This window comes from Bos taurus, chromosome 4 (assembly GCF_002263795.3).
Source record: "Bos taurus isolate L1 Dominette 01449 registration number 42190680 breed Hereford chromosome 4, ARS-UCD2.0, whole genome shotgun sequence".
NCBI lineage: Eukaryota > Metazoa > Chordata > Mammalia > Artiodactyla > Bovidae > Bos > Bos taurus.
The window spans coordinates 92,587,690-92,604,870 of record NC_037331.1 but is presented as its reverse complement, the minus strand read 5'-3'; positions in this window follow the sequence as shown (position 1 = coordinate 92,604,870).

Below are 17,181 nucleotides of genomic sequence, written 5' to 3'. Positions count from 1 at the left end.
AAGCTCAGTGGGTACCTTGCACCCACTCCCAGAAGGAAGGGCCTTGTCCATAGTCACAAATCAAGGGGAATTAGGGCAGGACTGGAATAACAATATGAATCTGAGAGATGAAGTAAGGGGCAGAAGGACTGGATTTTCAGTCTACTGCTGGACCTTAATGAAAACTATGTTTTTATAAGCCGTGTGGGCTCTTACTGAATCCAGGGAAAATATTAGCAGAGGTGCCTGCCGGTATAGTGGCAGGGACTCTACCCAGCCAAGGCTTTCTGCAGCACCTGTGAAAAGCATGTTGAAAATCTTGGATAAGACTAGCCTTTAGAATAATGTGATGCTTTATATGAACCCCATTTCATTTACTGTTACCCTGCATCGTCTAAATGATCAATAAATATGTGTTATACATATAGTAGGTATTGAAGCTGTTCACCAAAAATTTCCTCCTTTCTACCTTCTGGCCACATGCTAGGATTGCATTGCCTGGTCTCTGGTCCCTAGTGGCTGGGAGTGGCTATAGACAGGATATGGCCAATCTGGTAGAAGTGGAAGTGATGGTGTCACTTCCAGGCTGGAGTGTTTAATTGCCTTTGTGAGCCCTTCTGAGCTCTCTTCCCCTCTGCACAGCAAGTGGCAACACTCCAGATAGTGGCTGCTCCTTCAGCCTGAGTTTGGCGTGAGGAGAGCTTAGATTAGAGGTCCCATTTGATCCACAGAGAATATGCAAAATAAATGAGAAAGAAACCTATGCTATTTGAAGTCACTGGTGATTAGCTTTTGTTCTTACTGCAACATGGTCTATGCTGTTCTGACTGGCAGAGTGGATTCACAGGCTACTTGTTTTAAGTAAGGGTAGAGGAACTGGCTTATTTAAGGAGCGGTATGTGTACAAGAAGAGGAATGGATTTTTGGAGACAGATAGATTACAATTCAAATGTGGTGTGGTGGTAAAGAATCCATCTGCCAATGTAGGAGACACAAGAGACACGGATTCCTTCCCTGGGTCAGGAAAATCCCTTGGAGTAGGAAATAGCAACCCATTCCAGTATTCTTGCCTGGAAAATTCCATGAACAGTGGAGCCTGGTGGGCTATAGTCCAGGGGGTCACCAAGAGCCGGACACAGCTGAGCACACACATGCACACATCAGTATGCCACTCAAAGTATGATTTTAAGCAAATTTTAAAGCCCTCTTCATACATATTCATATTAGAATGGCAAAAAGATAAGCAAGCAAAAACCCCTGACCATATCTAATGCTGGCAAGCATGCAGAGCAGCTAGAACTGGGGATGGAAAATTATATGGCCACGTTGGAAAACGATTTAGCAAACAGTTTAATTTCTTATAAAATTAAACAATGGTTTTTGTTGTCTATTAGTCAATCTAATCACACTAGGACCACAGCCTTGTCTAACTCAATGAAACTAAGCCATGCCCGTGGGCATGGGGCAACCCAAGACAGGCGGGTCATGGTGGAGAGATTTGACAGAATGTGGTCCACTGGAGAAGGGAATGGCAAACCACTTCAGTATTCTTGCCTTGAGAACCCCATGAACAGTATGAAAAGGCAAAATGATAGGATTCTGAAAGAGGAACTTCCCAGGTCAGTAGGGGCCCAATATGCTACTGGAGATGAGTGGAGAAATAACTCCAGAAAGAATGAAGGGATGGAGCCAAAGCAAAAAAGAATACCCAGCTGTGGATGTGACTGGTGATAGAAGCAAGATCCGATGCTATAAAGAGCAATATTGCATAGGAACCTGGAATGTCAGGTCCATGAATCAAGGCAAATTGGAAGTGGTCAAACAAGAGATGGCAAGACTGACTGTCGACGTTCTAGGAATCAGCAAACTGAAATGGACTGGAATGGGTGAATCTAACTCAGATGACCATTATATCTACTACTGCGGGCAGGAATCCCTCAGAAGAAATGGAGTGGCCATCATGGTCAACAAAAGAGTCCGAAATGCAGTACTTGGATGCAATCTCAAAAACGACAGAATGATCTCTGTTCATTTCCAAGGCAAACCATTCAATATCACAGTAATCCAAGTCTATGCCCCAACCAGTAATGCTGAAGAAGCTGAAGTTGAATGGTTCTATGAAGACCTACAAGACCTTTTAGAACTAACACCCAAAAAAGATGTCCTTTTCATTATAGGGGACTGGAATGCAAAAGTAGGAAGTCAAGAAACACCTGGAGTAACAGGCAAATTTGGCCTTGGAATATGGAATGAAGCAGGGCAAAGACTATTAATAGAGTTTTGCCAAGAAAATGCACTGGTCATAGCAAACACCCTTTTCCAACAACACAAGAGAAGACTCTACACATGGACATCACCAGATGGTCAACATCGAAATCAGATTGATTATGTTCTTTGCAGCCAAAGATGGAGAAGCTCTATACAGTCAACAAAAACAAGACAGGGAGCTGACTGTGGCTCAGATCATGAACTCCTTATTACCAAATTCAGACTGAAATTGAAGAAAGTAGGGAAAACCACTAGACCATTCAGGTATGACCTAAATCAAATCCCTTATGATTATACAGTGGAAGTGAGAAATAGATTTAAGGGCCTACATCTGATAGATAGAGTGCCTGATGAACTATGGAATGAGGTTCGTGACATTGTATAGGAGACAGGGATCAAGACCATCCCCATGGAAAAGAAATACAGAAAAGCAAAATGGCTGTCTGGGGAGGCCTTACAAATAGCTGTGAAAAGAAGAGAAGTGAAAAGCAAAGGAGAAAAGGAAAAATATAAGCATCTGAATGCAGAGTTCCAACGAATAGCAAGAGATAAGAAAGCCTTCTTCAGTGATCAATGCAAAGAAATAGAGGAAAGCAACAGAATGGTAAAGACTAGAGATCTCTTCAAGAAAATTAGAGATACCAAGGGAACATTTCATGCAAAGATGGGCTTGATAAAGGACAGAAATGGTAGAGACCTAACAGAAGCAGAAGATATTAAGAAGAGGTGGCAAGAATACACAGAAGAACTGTACAAAAAAGATCTTCACGACCCAGATAATCACGATGGTGTGATCACTGACCTAGAGCCAGACATCCTGGAATGTGAAGTCAAGTGGGTCTTAGAAAGCATCACTATGAACAAAGCTAGTGGAGGTGATGGAATTCCAGTTGAGCTATTTCAAATCCTGAAACATGATGCTGTGAAAGTGCTACACTCAATATGCCAGCAAATTTGGAAAACTCAGCAGTGGCCACAGGACTGGAAAAGGTCAGTTTTCATTCCAATCCCAAAGAAAGGCAATGCCAAAGAATGCTCAAACTACTGCACAATTGCACTCATCTCACATGCTAGTAAAGTAATGCTCAAAATTCTCCAAGCCAGGTTTCAGCAATATGTAAACCATGAACTTTCTGATGTTCAAGCTGGTTTTAGAAAAGGCAGAGGAACCAGAGACCAAATTGCCAACATCCGCTGGATCATGGAAAAAGCAAGAGAGTTCCAGAAAAACATCTATTTCTGCTTTATTGACTATGCCAAAGCCTTTGACTGTGTGGATCACAATAAACTGGAAAATTCTGAAAGAGATGGGAATACCAGACCACCTGATTTGCCTCTTGAGAAATCTAGATGCAGGTCAGGAAGCAACAGTTAGAACTGGACATGGAACAACAGACTGGTTCCAAATAGGAAAAGGAGTTCATCAAGGCTGTATATTGTCACCCTGCTTATTGAACTTATATGCAGATTACATCATGAGAAACACTGGACTGGAAGAAACATAAGCTGGAATCAAGATTGCCGGGAGAAATATCAATAACCTCAGATATGCAGATGACACCACCCTTATGGCAGAAAGTGAAGAGGAACCAAAAAGCCTTTTGATGAAAGTGAAAGAGGAGAGTGAAAAAGTTGGCTTAAAGCTCAACATTCAGAAAACAAAGATCATGGCATCCGGTCTCATCACTTCATGGGAAATAGATGGGGAAACAGTGGAAACAGTGTCCGACTTTATTTTTTTGGGCTCCAAAATCACTGCAGATGGTGACTGCAGCCATGAAATTAAAAGACGCTTACTCCTTGGAAGTAAGGACCAACCTAGATAGCATATTCAAAAACAGAGACATTTCTTTGCCAACAAGGTCCATCTAGTCAAGGCTATGGTTTTTCCTGTGGTCATGTATGGATGTGAGAGTTGGACTGTGAAGAAGGTTGAGCGCTGAAGAATTGATGCTTTTGAACTGTGGTGTTGGAGAAGACTCTTGAGAGTCCAGGTGAATTGAGGGTCTTCCTGGTGGTCCGGTGGCAAAAACTGCACACTCCTAATGCAGGGGGTGCCTAGGTTCAACCCCTGGTCAGGGAACTAGATCCTGCGTGCCACAACTAAGAGTTGGCATGCTCCAAATAACTAACTAAATGAATGAAATCCCGTATGTCACAACTAAGAATAACCTGCATGCTGCAGCAAAGATTGAAGATCCCATGTGTCTTTGGGACAACAAAGACCCAGTGCAGCCAAATAAGAATATAAATAGATAAAATATTTTAAAAAATAAAGCAACTTGAAAGTTAGACAGAAGAGGCCCCATGTTGTTTGATTCCATTTATATGCAAAGTCCAGAATGGGAAAATTTATACACTGAAAGTAGATTAGTGGCTGCCAGAGGCTGGAGGGAGAGGGGAATGACTGTTAATGGGTGTGGAGTTTCTTTCGGAGGTGATAAGAATGTTCTGGATTTAGATAGTGGTGATGGTTGTATAAGGTTGTGAATATACTAAAACCCACTGAATCGTAGACCTTTTTACAATTAATTTATTTTATTTGGAGGCTAAATACTTTACAATATTGTTGTGAGTTGTAGACTCTTAAATGAATTTTATATATGAATTACATTTCAGTTTTAAAAAGTGAACTTAACCCTTCCTAAGCCAGTTTCCTCATCTATCAAATGACTATTTATACCTGATACGTAGTTGTGTGGAATGACTCCATGTAAATAAAAAATATAGCATAGTGGATGCTCAGTGGACAGTTAGCTCCTGCCAGGACGCTAGATCCAGCTGAACCCCCTCCGTGTAGTCTTGGAAAGACCAGTTCACTGCACTGAGCCTCACGTTTCTCATCTGCAAAGTGAAAGAGCTGGATCAGATGAACTCTTAATCCCTCCCAGTCTGGCGAGGACTTATGACACTCTTTGATGGATGGAAATACCAAGAATAATAATGTGTTTGTGCAGCTTTTGACATTTGTCAAAGCACTTTCAAGTAACTGAACTTCATTTGTTATCTCACCTAGCGTTTAATGTCTTCCATCACAATGACAATCAAGCTTCAGAAAAACAAATGATGAAGTAGCAGGAAGCAGAGGCCAAGATGTGGTGGCCCGGGAGTGGACATACAGTTGTGCAGACAGGTCCCAGTTCAGCATGGCTGCAGCAGCTCCCACCTGCTTAAACTGTTAGCGGCACACTGCCCGGGGCTGGGACCAGGTGCCAGGGCCTGACTCCCCATGCCAGCCCCAAGCTAGGCAATGGCAGAGCTGTCAGTGAGCTGGCCACAGGCAGAAACCCACTCTGCTACCGATCAGTGCTGATTTAAGTTTTCGAACCACTTCCTAAATATGCTCTTGGTCTTGGGAGAGTTCTTTTTGTTGGCTGGAAGCTAAGCAGAGCCTCTCCAGGCTTTTTAGGACCACAGATATGATGCCCTTTTCCCTTTCTTCAATGTATATAGGGAGAAGAAGCCTAGAGCATGCCAACTCAACCTCACCCTGGCCTGGGGTCCTCAGGCCACCTCTGCACCTTTGAGAGGAGAGGGCTGCTGCCTCCCCTTTTCACCCCAAGCTTGCCTTCTGGTCCTCTGGTGCCTTAGCCCTCCCCAGCCAGCGGCCCCTGGCTGAGCTGGAGGCTCACCTAAGGGAAAGGAAGGCAGTGCTGTGGATACAGGGCCTGCCTGGAGGTAACCAGGTGAGGCTGAAGCTTGTGCGGGGCCCTGGGGATTTGCCAAGGGGCCCAAGGCTCCAGAAGGGACCTGGGCCATCCTCACCATGAGGAGGGAGCTGGGGTGGGAGCTGGAGCGCTTGGGGGGAGGGGTGGAAGCAGGAGGCCAGATAACCTCTCCAAGCATCCCCCAGAGTGTCAGGGGGTGAGTGGGTAGGGCAGGAGGGAGTCCAGCCGGAGGGAACCAGCAGGGTCTCAAGGCCTGAGAGCAGGATGAGGGAGGGGATGACACTCTCAGATGTGCCCTTGGATGAATTAGGCAAGTGGGAGGCTATGCCTGGGGATGGGGGGGAGGCTTGGGGAGGCGAGGTGGGTCTGGGGCTACCACTCCTGTGACAGAGCCCTCCCCCGCATCTTCTTTCCCCCCAGTATCCAGGCCTTCCCCTCAAGGAGTAGGTGGAGGCCCCATTCACCTCTCTCCCCTGCCCTCTGTGACCTGGCAGGAGGCAAGAGGCAGGGGCTGGCAGGCAGGGAGGCCAGGGTGGGACTCTTTTGAAACTTGGGAAAAGTGGGCCCCAATTCCCCACTCTCCATGGAGAGGAATAACCTCCCCCTCCTGCCTTCAGTTCCCTCGGGGCACCATGGGGACTGACAAGCACCCACAGTAGCCATCCCTCAGGCCAGGCAATGCACTGAACAGGGTGGGGGCTTGCCCTGGCGCCCTGGGCCCACACTGACCCTACCAGTGCTCTGGGTCCCTCTGGTCCAGCCTCAGGCAAGAGGCAGGAGTGGGCTGGGGTGAAGGCCGGGGTTTGTTATGGTTGTGATAATGTCAAGGCCTCCCAGGCAGGAGAAAACTGCGGTTTGCACATTGCTTACATTTTTCTTATGCAGCCAGGCTGGGAAATAGTTGGAAATAAAAGCGTAGGAAGGTGGACAGACTGTCCTCAAAGAAAAGCTTTTGGTGCCACCTGTGCCCCTTAGGGCGAGGGCATCTCAGTGGGGGATCTTGTGCAGAGGATGCTGTGGGTGTGGGCATGAGGAGTTGCCATGGTTTTGGCGTAGATATTTACTGGCCCAGTGACCTCTACCCACCACCGCAGTTCACACTCCATGCTCACCCATACACCAACCCTGCGCAACCAGAACCTCATCCTCACTGGAGATGCAAAGGCAATCAATAACTGGGTGACATGTGGCAAAGCTGTCAAGCTATTTAAGCCCTGGAGGCCAGGGCTGGGACAAGGAGGGATGAGGGAAAACAGTCATGAGACCATGTGGGTCGCGCCTCCTCCCATTGGCCCCATCCTTGGATGTGGGTAGCTGGCAGGGGTGGGAGAGAGACCCAGGTCTGGACCTCTAATCTTGCTAATCTCCCGGGTGCGCCCTTCTTCCCTGACCTCAGGCCCCTCCTTCTTAATATCTAGGGCACAGGTAGATGATTCCTTGCCATTGCAAAGCCTGCAGTTGCCCCTGGCAACCCCCATGGTGTTTTCTCCAAGTCCAGGTGGCAAGCCATCTCAGCCAGCCAAGAACACCTGCCTTCTGCTCTCCTTTCCACCCTCTTCTGCCCCTGCTCCTGATGCTTTGCCTCCAGATCTTTTCTTCCCTAAATGTAGATTGGAGAAGAGAGGCTCCAGGCAGTTAGATCAGACTCAGGAACAGGCTTTGTGATCATGCCTGGGGACCCTGGAACCTCTGTCCTTAGATCAGTGTCAGCCATCATCCTCATGGGACATTTGTGGAGTGTCTGAGTGCAAAACTCATGGTCCTCTCCCTCCGCCAGGTGAAATTTCCTTCGCATTTCACTTGCTCTGACAATACGGAAGACCTACCTGTCCCTATTCCTCCCCGCCCTGCCCCTACCACCTTATGGTGACCACAGCACAGCCAGCCCAAAGTTTCTCTGTTTCTATTGAACCTCTGGCTTCTCTTCCCCCTGTTAGTCTGTTGACTGACAGTTAATTTTGCGTTTGTGTTCTTTAGAACCTGATTCTATTTTCTACAGTTCCTTTCTACAAGTCTTTCTCTCCTTTTCTGGCTTGAGAAGCATAAGAGTGTGTGTGTATTTAGATTCCTATAGGGAGTCCTTTCAAATAAAGAAATAATGATGCTCCAGAGTAGGACAGCTGGATTCAGGACAGAAGGAAGCTTTTCTTTGAGTGATGCTTCTGATGGCAAATCCCAGTTCTGGGTGGGACGATGGCTCAGGGAAGGTGGACTACAGTGGAGACAGCCCAGGACCCGGGCAACAGGAGGACTGGCTTCTTCTCCAACTCAGATAGACCATCCCAGGATCTGCTCTCAAGTTTTCTCTGCTGCAGTTTTCTCATCTGTTACATGGAGATGTGGCACCACCAGCCTGACCCAACCCACAGACTGGGGAGTGGAGATAATGCTCCATCAGAGATGGCCTGCTCACTGTTCCAGAAACCTCCTAGCTCTCTTCACCTCAGCACTTTCACCCATGCCACATTGCTTCCTTGGGATGTCCCTGCCAGGCCCCCTCCCTTCCTAAATCCTAACTTCTTAAAAGACCCAGGCAGGAACTTTTTTTCTCTAGGAAATTGTCCTTGATTACCCCAGCTATAGTGCTGGGTCTCTTCTTACAACTTCTGCAAACTTAACTGGCATTACCAACGAGCATGTAATTCCTTTATATTGAGGATTCTCAAATTCAGAGCTATTGACATTTCACTCTGGATAATTTTTTATTTTAAGGGGTTAGCCTGTGTGTTTTAGGATTTCAGCAGCATCCCTGGTCCCTACCCACTAGATGCCAGCAGCACCCCTCTGGTTGTGACAACCAAAAATGTCTTCAGACACCCCAAAAGGAACCCTGGGCCAAGACTGTCTCCAGCTGGGAACCATTACTTTATATTACTATTTAACTTTTAAAATTTCGTTTTCCTTTAGTGCCCTAATGTGCCTAACACACTGTTATATGCATCAAGTGCTCCACAAATTTCTGTTAAACAAATCAATGCACACTTTGCAAATGTTAAAAGTGCAAGTAGGGAACTCTGCTCAGTGTTGTGTGGCAGCCTGAATGGGAGGGAAGTTTTGGGGAGAATGGATACATGTGTATATATGGCAGAGTTGGACTGCTGTGTACCTGAGACTATTACAACATTGTTAATTGGCTATACTCCAGAATAAAATAAAAAGTTTTTAAAGAAGTACAAGTAGAATCATTATGATAGCTACCTTTAGGATTAAGTTACACTTTTAGGAAGTTAGGAAAAGCTACACTTTTATGGGATGGAGATATTCATATTTGCTTCCATAAGGTCAATCCACTCTCTTCCCACCATTAGATCTTTTTTTTTTTTCCACCATTAGATCTTGAGGAACAATTGTTAGCAAGGAACTGCGCTATGTTGACTGCAGAAACTTTGTTACAATAACTGGGACCCACGATAAAAATATTTCCAAGTTAAACTCCACTTATTTCAAAGTGATATCTGACTCAAAGCCTGAATCACAAAATAATCTAGATTATCTGTTGAATTCCCCTGCAATGGGCTATATACCTTGTATTAGATTCTCCACGGGTGGTGTCAGGTTCTGTACAAGAAGATGAGAGTTACTGGGAAGATATTTAAAAGCTCAAGTGTTGGAATAAACAGGCCCACCATCTTTCCTGGACGCCAGCAATCATCAATGTCTTCTCTGCCTGTGGACAAACTGCTTAGCCTCCCTGAACCTCAGTTTCTTTGCCTGAGAAATAATAAATAATGGGAATCAGAATTAACGAGAAACATATGCAAAGCTCTATTCTAGTGTCTGATGCAAATATACTCAATAAATACCAGTCTTCTCCCCTCCATTGGATTTGGTCCCATATTACAGTTATCCTTGCTTTTTCTGCCTTCCTCTGTTGTAGGTAACTCGAGGGTAAGTGCTCTATCGAATTTCTCTTTGCACATCACTCTAACACCTAAGCACAGCACCTTGCCCATAGGAGGTGTTCCACATATTTTTTCTTCTTTTTTTCTCTTCTTTGCCATACATTTTTGATGAATGGACTATGCACCTGACTATAGGAAATCTGGAAGGTAAAGAAATACAGACACACTAGTACCTGGACTGACCGCCATCCTTCAATCTTATCAGTTCAGTTCAGTCGCTCAGTCGTGTCCGACTCTTTGCAACCCCATGAATCGCAGGACGCCAGGCCTCCCTGTCCATCACCAACTCCCGGAGTTCACCCAGACTCATGTCCATCGAGTCAGTGATGCCATCCAGCCACCTCATCCTCTGTCGTCCCCTTCTCCTCCTGCCCCCAATCCCTCCCAGCATCAGAGTCTTTTCCAATGAGTCAACTCTTCGCATCAGGTGGCCAAAGTACTGGAGTTTCAGCTTCAGCATCATTCCCTCCAAAGAAATCCCAGGGCTGATCTCCTTCAGAATGGACTGGTTGGATCTCCTTGCAGTCCAAGGGACTCTCAAGAGTCTTCTCCAACACCACAGTTCAAAAGCATCAATTCTTCAGCGCTCAGCCTTCTTCACAGTCCAACTCTCACATCCATACATGACCACAGGAAAAACCATAGCCTTGACTAGACAGACCTTTGTTTGCAAAGTAATGTCTCTGCTTTTCAATATGCTATCTAGCTTGGTCATAACTTTCCTTCCAAGGAGTAAGCATCTTTTAATTTCATGGCTGCAGTCACCATCTGCAGTGATTTTGGAGCCCCCCAAAATAAAGTCAGCCACTCTTTCCACTGTTTCCCCATCTATTTCCCATGAAGTGATGGGACCGGATGCCATGATCTTCGTTTTCTGAATGTCGAACTTTAAGCCAACTTTTTCACTCTCCACTTTCACTTTCATCAAAAGGCTTTTTAGTTCCTCTTCACTTTCTGCCATAAGGGTGGTGTCATCTGCATATCTGAGGTTATTGATATTTCTCCCGGCAATCTTGATTCCAGCTTGTGTTTCTTCCAGTCCAGCGTTTCTCATGATGTAATCTGCATATAAGTTAAATAAGCAGGGTGACAATATACAGCCTTGACGTACTCCTTGTCCTATTTGGAACCAGTCTGTTGTTCCATGTCCAGTTCTAACTGTTGCTTCCTGACCTGCATACAGATTTCTCAAGAGGCAGGTCAGGTGGTCTGGTATTCCCATGTCTTTCAGAATCGTCCACAGTTTATTGTGACCCACACACTTAAAGGCTTTGGCATAGTCAAGAAAGCAGAAATAGATGCTTTTCTGGAACTCTCTTGCTTTTTCCATGATCCAGCGGATGTTGGCAATTTGGTCTCTGGTCCCTCTGCCTTTTCTAAAACCAGCTTGAACATCTGGAAGTTCATGGTTCACGTATTGCTGAAGCCTGGCTTGGAGAATTTTGAGCATTACTTTACTAGCGTGTGAGATGAGTGCTATTGTGCGGTAGTTTGAGCATTCTTTGGCATTGCCTTTCTTTGGGATTGCAATGAAAACTGACCTTTTCTAGTCCTGTGGCCACTGCTGAGTTTTCCAAATTTGCAGGCATATTGAGTGCAGCCCTACGTTACTTGCATCCTAATCCTATAAACCGGCGCACTAAGCGCGGCCGAGAGGAGCTACCCCGCGTCCGAGGGCAGGGGTGGCTGCCGAAAGGAAATACCCCGCGAACCAGCTCAGGGGCGGAGGCCGAGAGGAGCAACCCCACGCCGGAGGCCAGGGGGGTCGTCTGGGAGGACCAACCCCACGTCCAAGGAGCGGTGGCTGCGCAGGTGCAGGAGGGCCTAGAGGAGCTATCCCACGTCGAAGGTCAGGAAGGGCGGCGGTGAGGAGATACCCCTCGTCCAAGGTAAGGAGCAGCGGCTGCGCTTTGCTGGAGCAGCTCTGAAGAGATACGCCACACCCAAGGTTAAGAGAAATCCAAGTAAGATGGTAGGTGTTGCAAGAGGGCATCCGAGGGCAGATGCACTGAAACCATACTCACAGAAAACTAGTCAATCTAATCACACTAGGACCACAGGCGTATCTAACTCAATGAAACTAAGCCATGCCCGTGGGGCAACCCAAGACGGGCGGGTCATGGTGGAGGGATCTGACAGAATGTGCGCCACCGGAGAAGAGAATGGCAAACCACTTCAGTATTCTTGCCTTGAGAACCCCATGAACAGCATGAAAAGGCAAAATGATAGGATACTGAAAGAGGAACTCCCCAGGTCAGTAAGGGCCCAATATGCTACTGGAGATCAGTGGAGAAATAACTCCAGAAAGAATGAAGGGATGGAGCCAAAGAGAAAACAATACCCAGCTGTGGATGTGACTGGTGATAGAAGCAAGGTCTGATGCTGTAAAGAGCAATATTGCATAGGAACCTGGAATGTCAGGTCTATGAATCAAGGCAAATTGGAAGTGGTCAAACAAGAGATGGCAAGACTGACTGTCGACGTTCTAGGAATCAGCGAACTGAAATGGACTGGAATGGGTGAATCTAACTCAGATGACCATTATATCTACTACTGCGGGCAGGAATCCCTCAGAAGAAATGGAGTGGCCATCATGGTCAACAGAGTCCGAAATGCAGTACTTGGATGCAATCTCAAAAATGACAGAATGATCTCTGTTCGTTTCCAAGGCAAACCATTCAATATCACAGTAATCCAAGTCTGTGCCCCAACCAGTAATGCTGAAGAAGCTGAAGTTGAACGGTTCTATGAAGACCTACAAGACCTTTTAGAACTAACACCCAAAAAAGATGTCCTTTTCATTATAGGGGACTGGAATGCAAAAGTAGGAAGTCAAGAAACACCTGGAGTAACAGGCAAATTTGGCCTTGGAATACGGAATGAAGCAGGGCAAAGACTAATAGAGTTTTGCCAAGAAAATGCACTGGTCATAGCAAACACCCTCTTCCAACAACACAAGAGAAGACTCTACACATGGACATCACCAGATGGTCAACACCGAAATCAGATTGATTATGTTCTTTGCAGCCAAAGATGGAGAAGCTCTATACAGTCAACCAAACAAGACGGGGAGCTGACTGTGGCTCAGATCATGAACTCCTTATTGCCAAATTCAGACTGAAATTGAAGAAAGTAGGGAAAATCACTAGACCATTCAGGTATGACCTAAATCAAATCCCTTATGATTATACAGTGGAAGTGAGAAATAGATTTAAGGGCCTACATCTGATAGATAGAGTGCCTGATGAAGTATGGAATGAGGTTTGTGACACTGTACAGGAGACAGGGATCAAGACCATCCCCATGGAAAAGAAATGCAAAAAAGCAAAATGGCTGTCTGGGGAGGCCTTACAAATAGCTGTGAAAAGAAGAGAAGTGAAAAGCAAAGGAGAAAAGGAAAGATATAAGCATGTGAATGCAGAGTTCCAAAGAATAGCAAGAAGAGATAAGAAAGCCTTCCTCAGCGATCAATGCAAAGAAATAGAGGAAAACAACAGAATGGTAAAGACTAGAGATCTCTTCAAGAAAATTAGAGATACCAAGGGGACATTTCATGCAAAGATGGGCTTGATAAAGGGCAGAAATGGTAGGGACCTAACAGAAGCAGAAGATATTAAGAAGAGATGGCAAGAATACACAGAAGAACTGTACAAAAAAGATCTTCACGACCCAGATAATCACGATGGTGTGATCACTCATCTAGAGCAGACATCTGGAATGTGAAGTCAAGTGGGCCTTAGAAAGCATCACTACAAACAAAGCTAGTGGAGGTGATAGAATTCCAGTTGAGCTATTCCAAATCCTGAAAGATGATGCTGTGAAAGTGCTGCACTCAATATGCCAGCAAATTTGGAAAACTCAGCAGTGACCACAGGACTGGAAAAGGTCAGTTTTCATTCCAGTCCCAAAGAAAGGCAATGCCAAAGAATGCTCAAACTACCACACAATTGCACTCATCTCACATGCTAATAAAGTAATACTCAAAATTCTCCAAGCCAGGCTTCAGCAATACGTGAACCGTGAACTTCCAGATGTTCAAGCTGGTTTTAGAAAAGGCAGAGGGACCAGAGATCAAATTGCCAACATCCGCTGGATCATGGAAAAAGCAAGAGAGTTCCAGAAAAGCATCTATTTCTGCTTTATTGGCGATGCCAAAGCCTTTAAGTGTGTGGGTCACAATAAACTGTGGACGATTCTGAAAGACATGGGAATACCAGACCACCTGACCTGCCTCTTGAGAAATCTGTATGCAGGTCAGGAAGCAACAGTTAGAACTGGACATGGAACAACAGACTGGTTCCAAATAGGACAAGGAGTACATCAAGGCTGTATATTGTCACCCTGCTTATTTAACTTATATGCAGATTACATCATGAGAAACGCTGGACTGGAAGAAACACAAGCTGGAATCAAGATTGCCGGGAGAAATATCAATAACCTCAGATATGCAGATGACACCACCCTTATGGCAGAAAGTGAAGAGGAACTAAAAAGCCTTTTGATGAAAGTGAAAGAGGAGAGTGAAAAAGTTGGCTTAAAGCTCGACATTCAGAAAACGAAGATCATGGCATCCGGTCCCATCACTTCATGGGAAATAGATGGGGAAACAGTGGAAAGAGTGGCTGACTTTATTTTTGGGGGCTCCAAAATCACTGCAGATGGTGACTGCAGCCATGAAATTAAAAGACACTTACTCCTTGGAAGGAAAGTTATGACCAAGCTAGATAGCATATTGAAAAGCAGAGACATTACTTTGCGAACAAAGGTCTGTCTAGTCAAGGCTATGGTTTTTCCTGTGGTCATGTATGGATGTGAGAGTTGGACTGTGAAGAAGGCTGAGCGCTGAAGAATTGATGCTTTTGAACTGTGGTGTTGGAGAAGACTCTTGAGAGTCCCTTGGACTGCAAGGAGATCCAACCAGTCCATTCTGAAGGAGATCAGCCCTGGGATTTCTTTGGAAGGAATGATGCTGAAGCTGAAACTCCAGTACTTTGGCCACCTGATGCGAAGAGTTGACTCATTGGAAAAGACTCTGATGCTGGGAGGGATTGGGGGCAGGAGAAGAAGGGGACGACAGAGGATGAGGTGGCTGGATGGCATCATTGACTCGATGGACATGAGTCTGGGTGAACTCCGGGAGTTGGTGATGGACAGGGAGGCCTGGCGTCCTGCGATTCATGGGGTTGCAAAGAGTCGGACACGACTGAGCGACTGAACTGAACTGAACTGAATCCTGTAAAAGTATTTGATTCATATACTTTAGAACTTGAAAAGACTTTGTAAGAAATCAAATCCAATATTCTCATTTCTCAGATGAGGAGACCCAGTAATGATACATAGTTCTTTCATGTAACCAAAACTGTCCATTGTCCTGTGGCTTTACGAAAATTTAGTAGTTTTCCTTTAGTTCTGGTGTCTTCAAATAGTTCCTCTGAATTGGGGTCTCTCAATATCAGCACTACTGAATTTGGGACTGGAAAATCCTTTTTTGTAAAGGGCTGCCTTTGCACTGTCGGACTTTCGCAGCTTCTCTGGCCTCTACTCACCAGACACTAGTAAATCACTCCTACCTCCTTAGTCATGACATTCAAAAATATCCCCAGACATCACAAATATCCTGAGAACCACTGATCTAGACTTTACTACAGGTAAAATCCCTTCAAATGACACACTGAGGCCCTCATGTTATGTGGTTGTCTTAATGAATAGTTGGCTGACAAGCTTCACTTGTAGCCTACAAGCTCCGGAGAAAGCCAGAGCCACTCTGTGATGAGCACCGGTCTCAGTCCCCGGGGGGACCCACTCCTCATGTATGTGTGGCATTTATTTTTTGTATTCTGCTGACTTCCAGGGACCTTTGAATTGAACCCTGACATTTCTTTCTCAGAACAGCTGGCTATGTCCTGTGTGTTGCCCAGGAGTCTAGACTGTGTGAAGGGCTGTTCTGCCCTGCCACAGCCCTTCTTACATTGTACTCTCACTGCCTGTTTATCTTTCTGCCCCAGTGGACGTTAAGGTTCACGGCAGCAGAGACAATGACCATCTTGTTCACCACGTATTCTCAGCATCCAGTTGGCACATGGAGGTGCCCAATAAGCATTTATTTAATGAATATATAATAGAAATTACAACATATTTCATTTAGTTGTGGGTCAAAAGTGCAGAATTTTTGTAACCATAGCTTGCTCAGCTTAAAATAACACAGGAAGCTTACCTGTGTTATTTCACTAATGGCAAAGCAACCTTATGAGATATATATTATAACTCTATTTGTAAGATGAAGAGAGATGTACCAGGTAGTCCAGTGGTTAAGACTCCAGGCTTCCACTGCAGAGGGCATGGGTTCAATCCCTCGTCAGGGAACTAAGATCCCATAAACCTCTTGGCTCAGCCAAAATAAATAAATAAATAAGGAAACTGAGGCTCAGAGAAAGATTGACTTAGGTAATTATATAGTAAAAGCCTGGATTTGGACCAAGGCTCACCTAACTGCCAATCCTAGTCCTCTTTGATATACTACCTCTCCTGTTCAGTCATAAACCTGTGTGTTGGCTCCTCCTATGTAAAGAATGATCAGTTCACAAATAGGGACCAGAAAAATGACTTCATCACTGTGTACAATTCAGATTAGTCTGCTCTTGCCTCTTTGAGAAACCTGTAGGAACATGGTAATAATCTTGTTATACAAAATGGTCCTAGTCCATTCAGGCTGCTGTAACAAAAATACCATAGACTGGGTGGCTTACACAACAGCATTTTCCCCCTCAGTCTGGAGGCTGAGAAGTCCAAGATCAAGGAGCTGGTAGATCTGATGTCTAGTGAGAGCACACTTCCTGGTTCATAGACATGATATACTTTCATGGCAGAGTGAGTGAGGGAGCTCTCTGAGATCTCTTTAATAAGGACACTAATCCCACACAGAAAGGTTCCACCCTCATGACCTAACCACCTCCCAAAAGTTCCGCCTCAAATACCATCTCATTGGAGATTAGGTTTTAGTATGTGACTTTTGAAGAAATACAAACATTCAGTTTATAGCAAAAATAATTGTCTTTAATGGCATTCACAGTGACAAGATTTCATGTCTGGCTCAGTGTCAGAGAAACTGTGCTTTGATCTTGAATCTGGGGAGCAGGTGAGTACATGTATAGGAAAAGGTACCAGGCAGGATAAAATCCAAAATCTTTCTATTGTGTAAATTCAATTTCCTTTGTGAAATAGTTGCTGAAAGTTCTGACCTTTGACTCTGCCTCCTTTAAATGCATCTTAGCCCTCAGCCATTCAGCGTTTACCATTTGCTCCCTCAGACTGCCATGTTTTTGTAAAAATATATTTAATAAAACAGATTTTTGTCAATTGCTTAT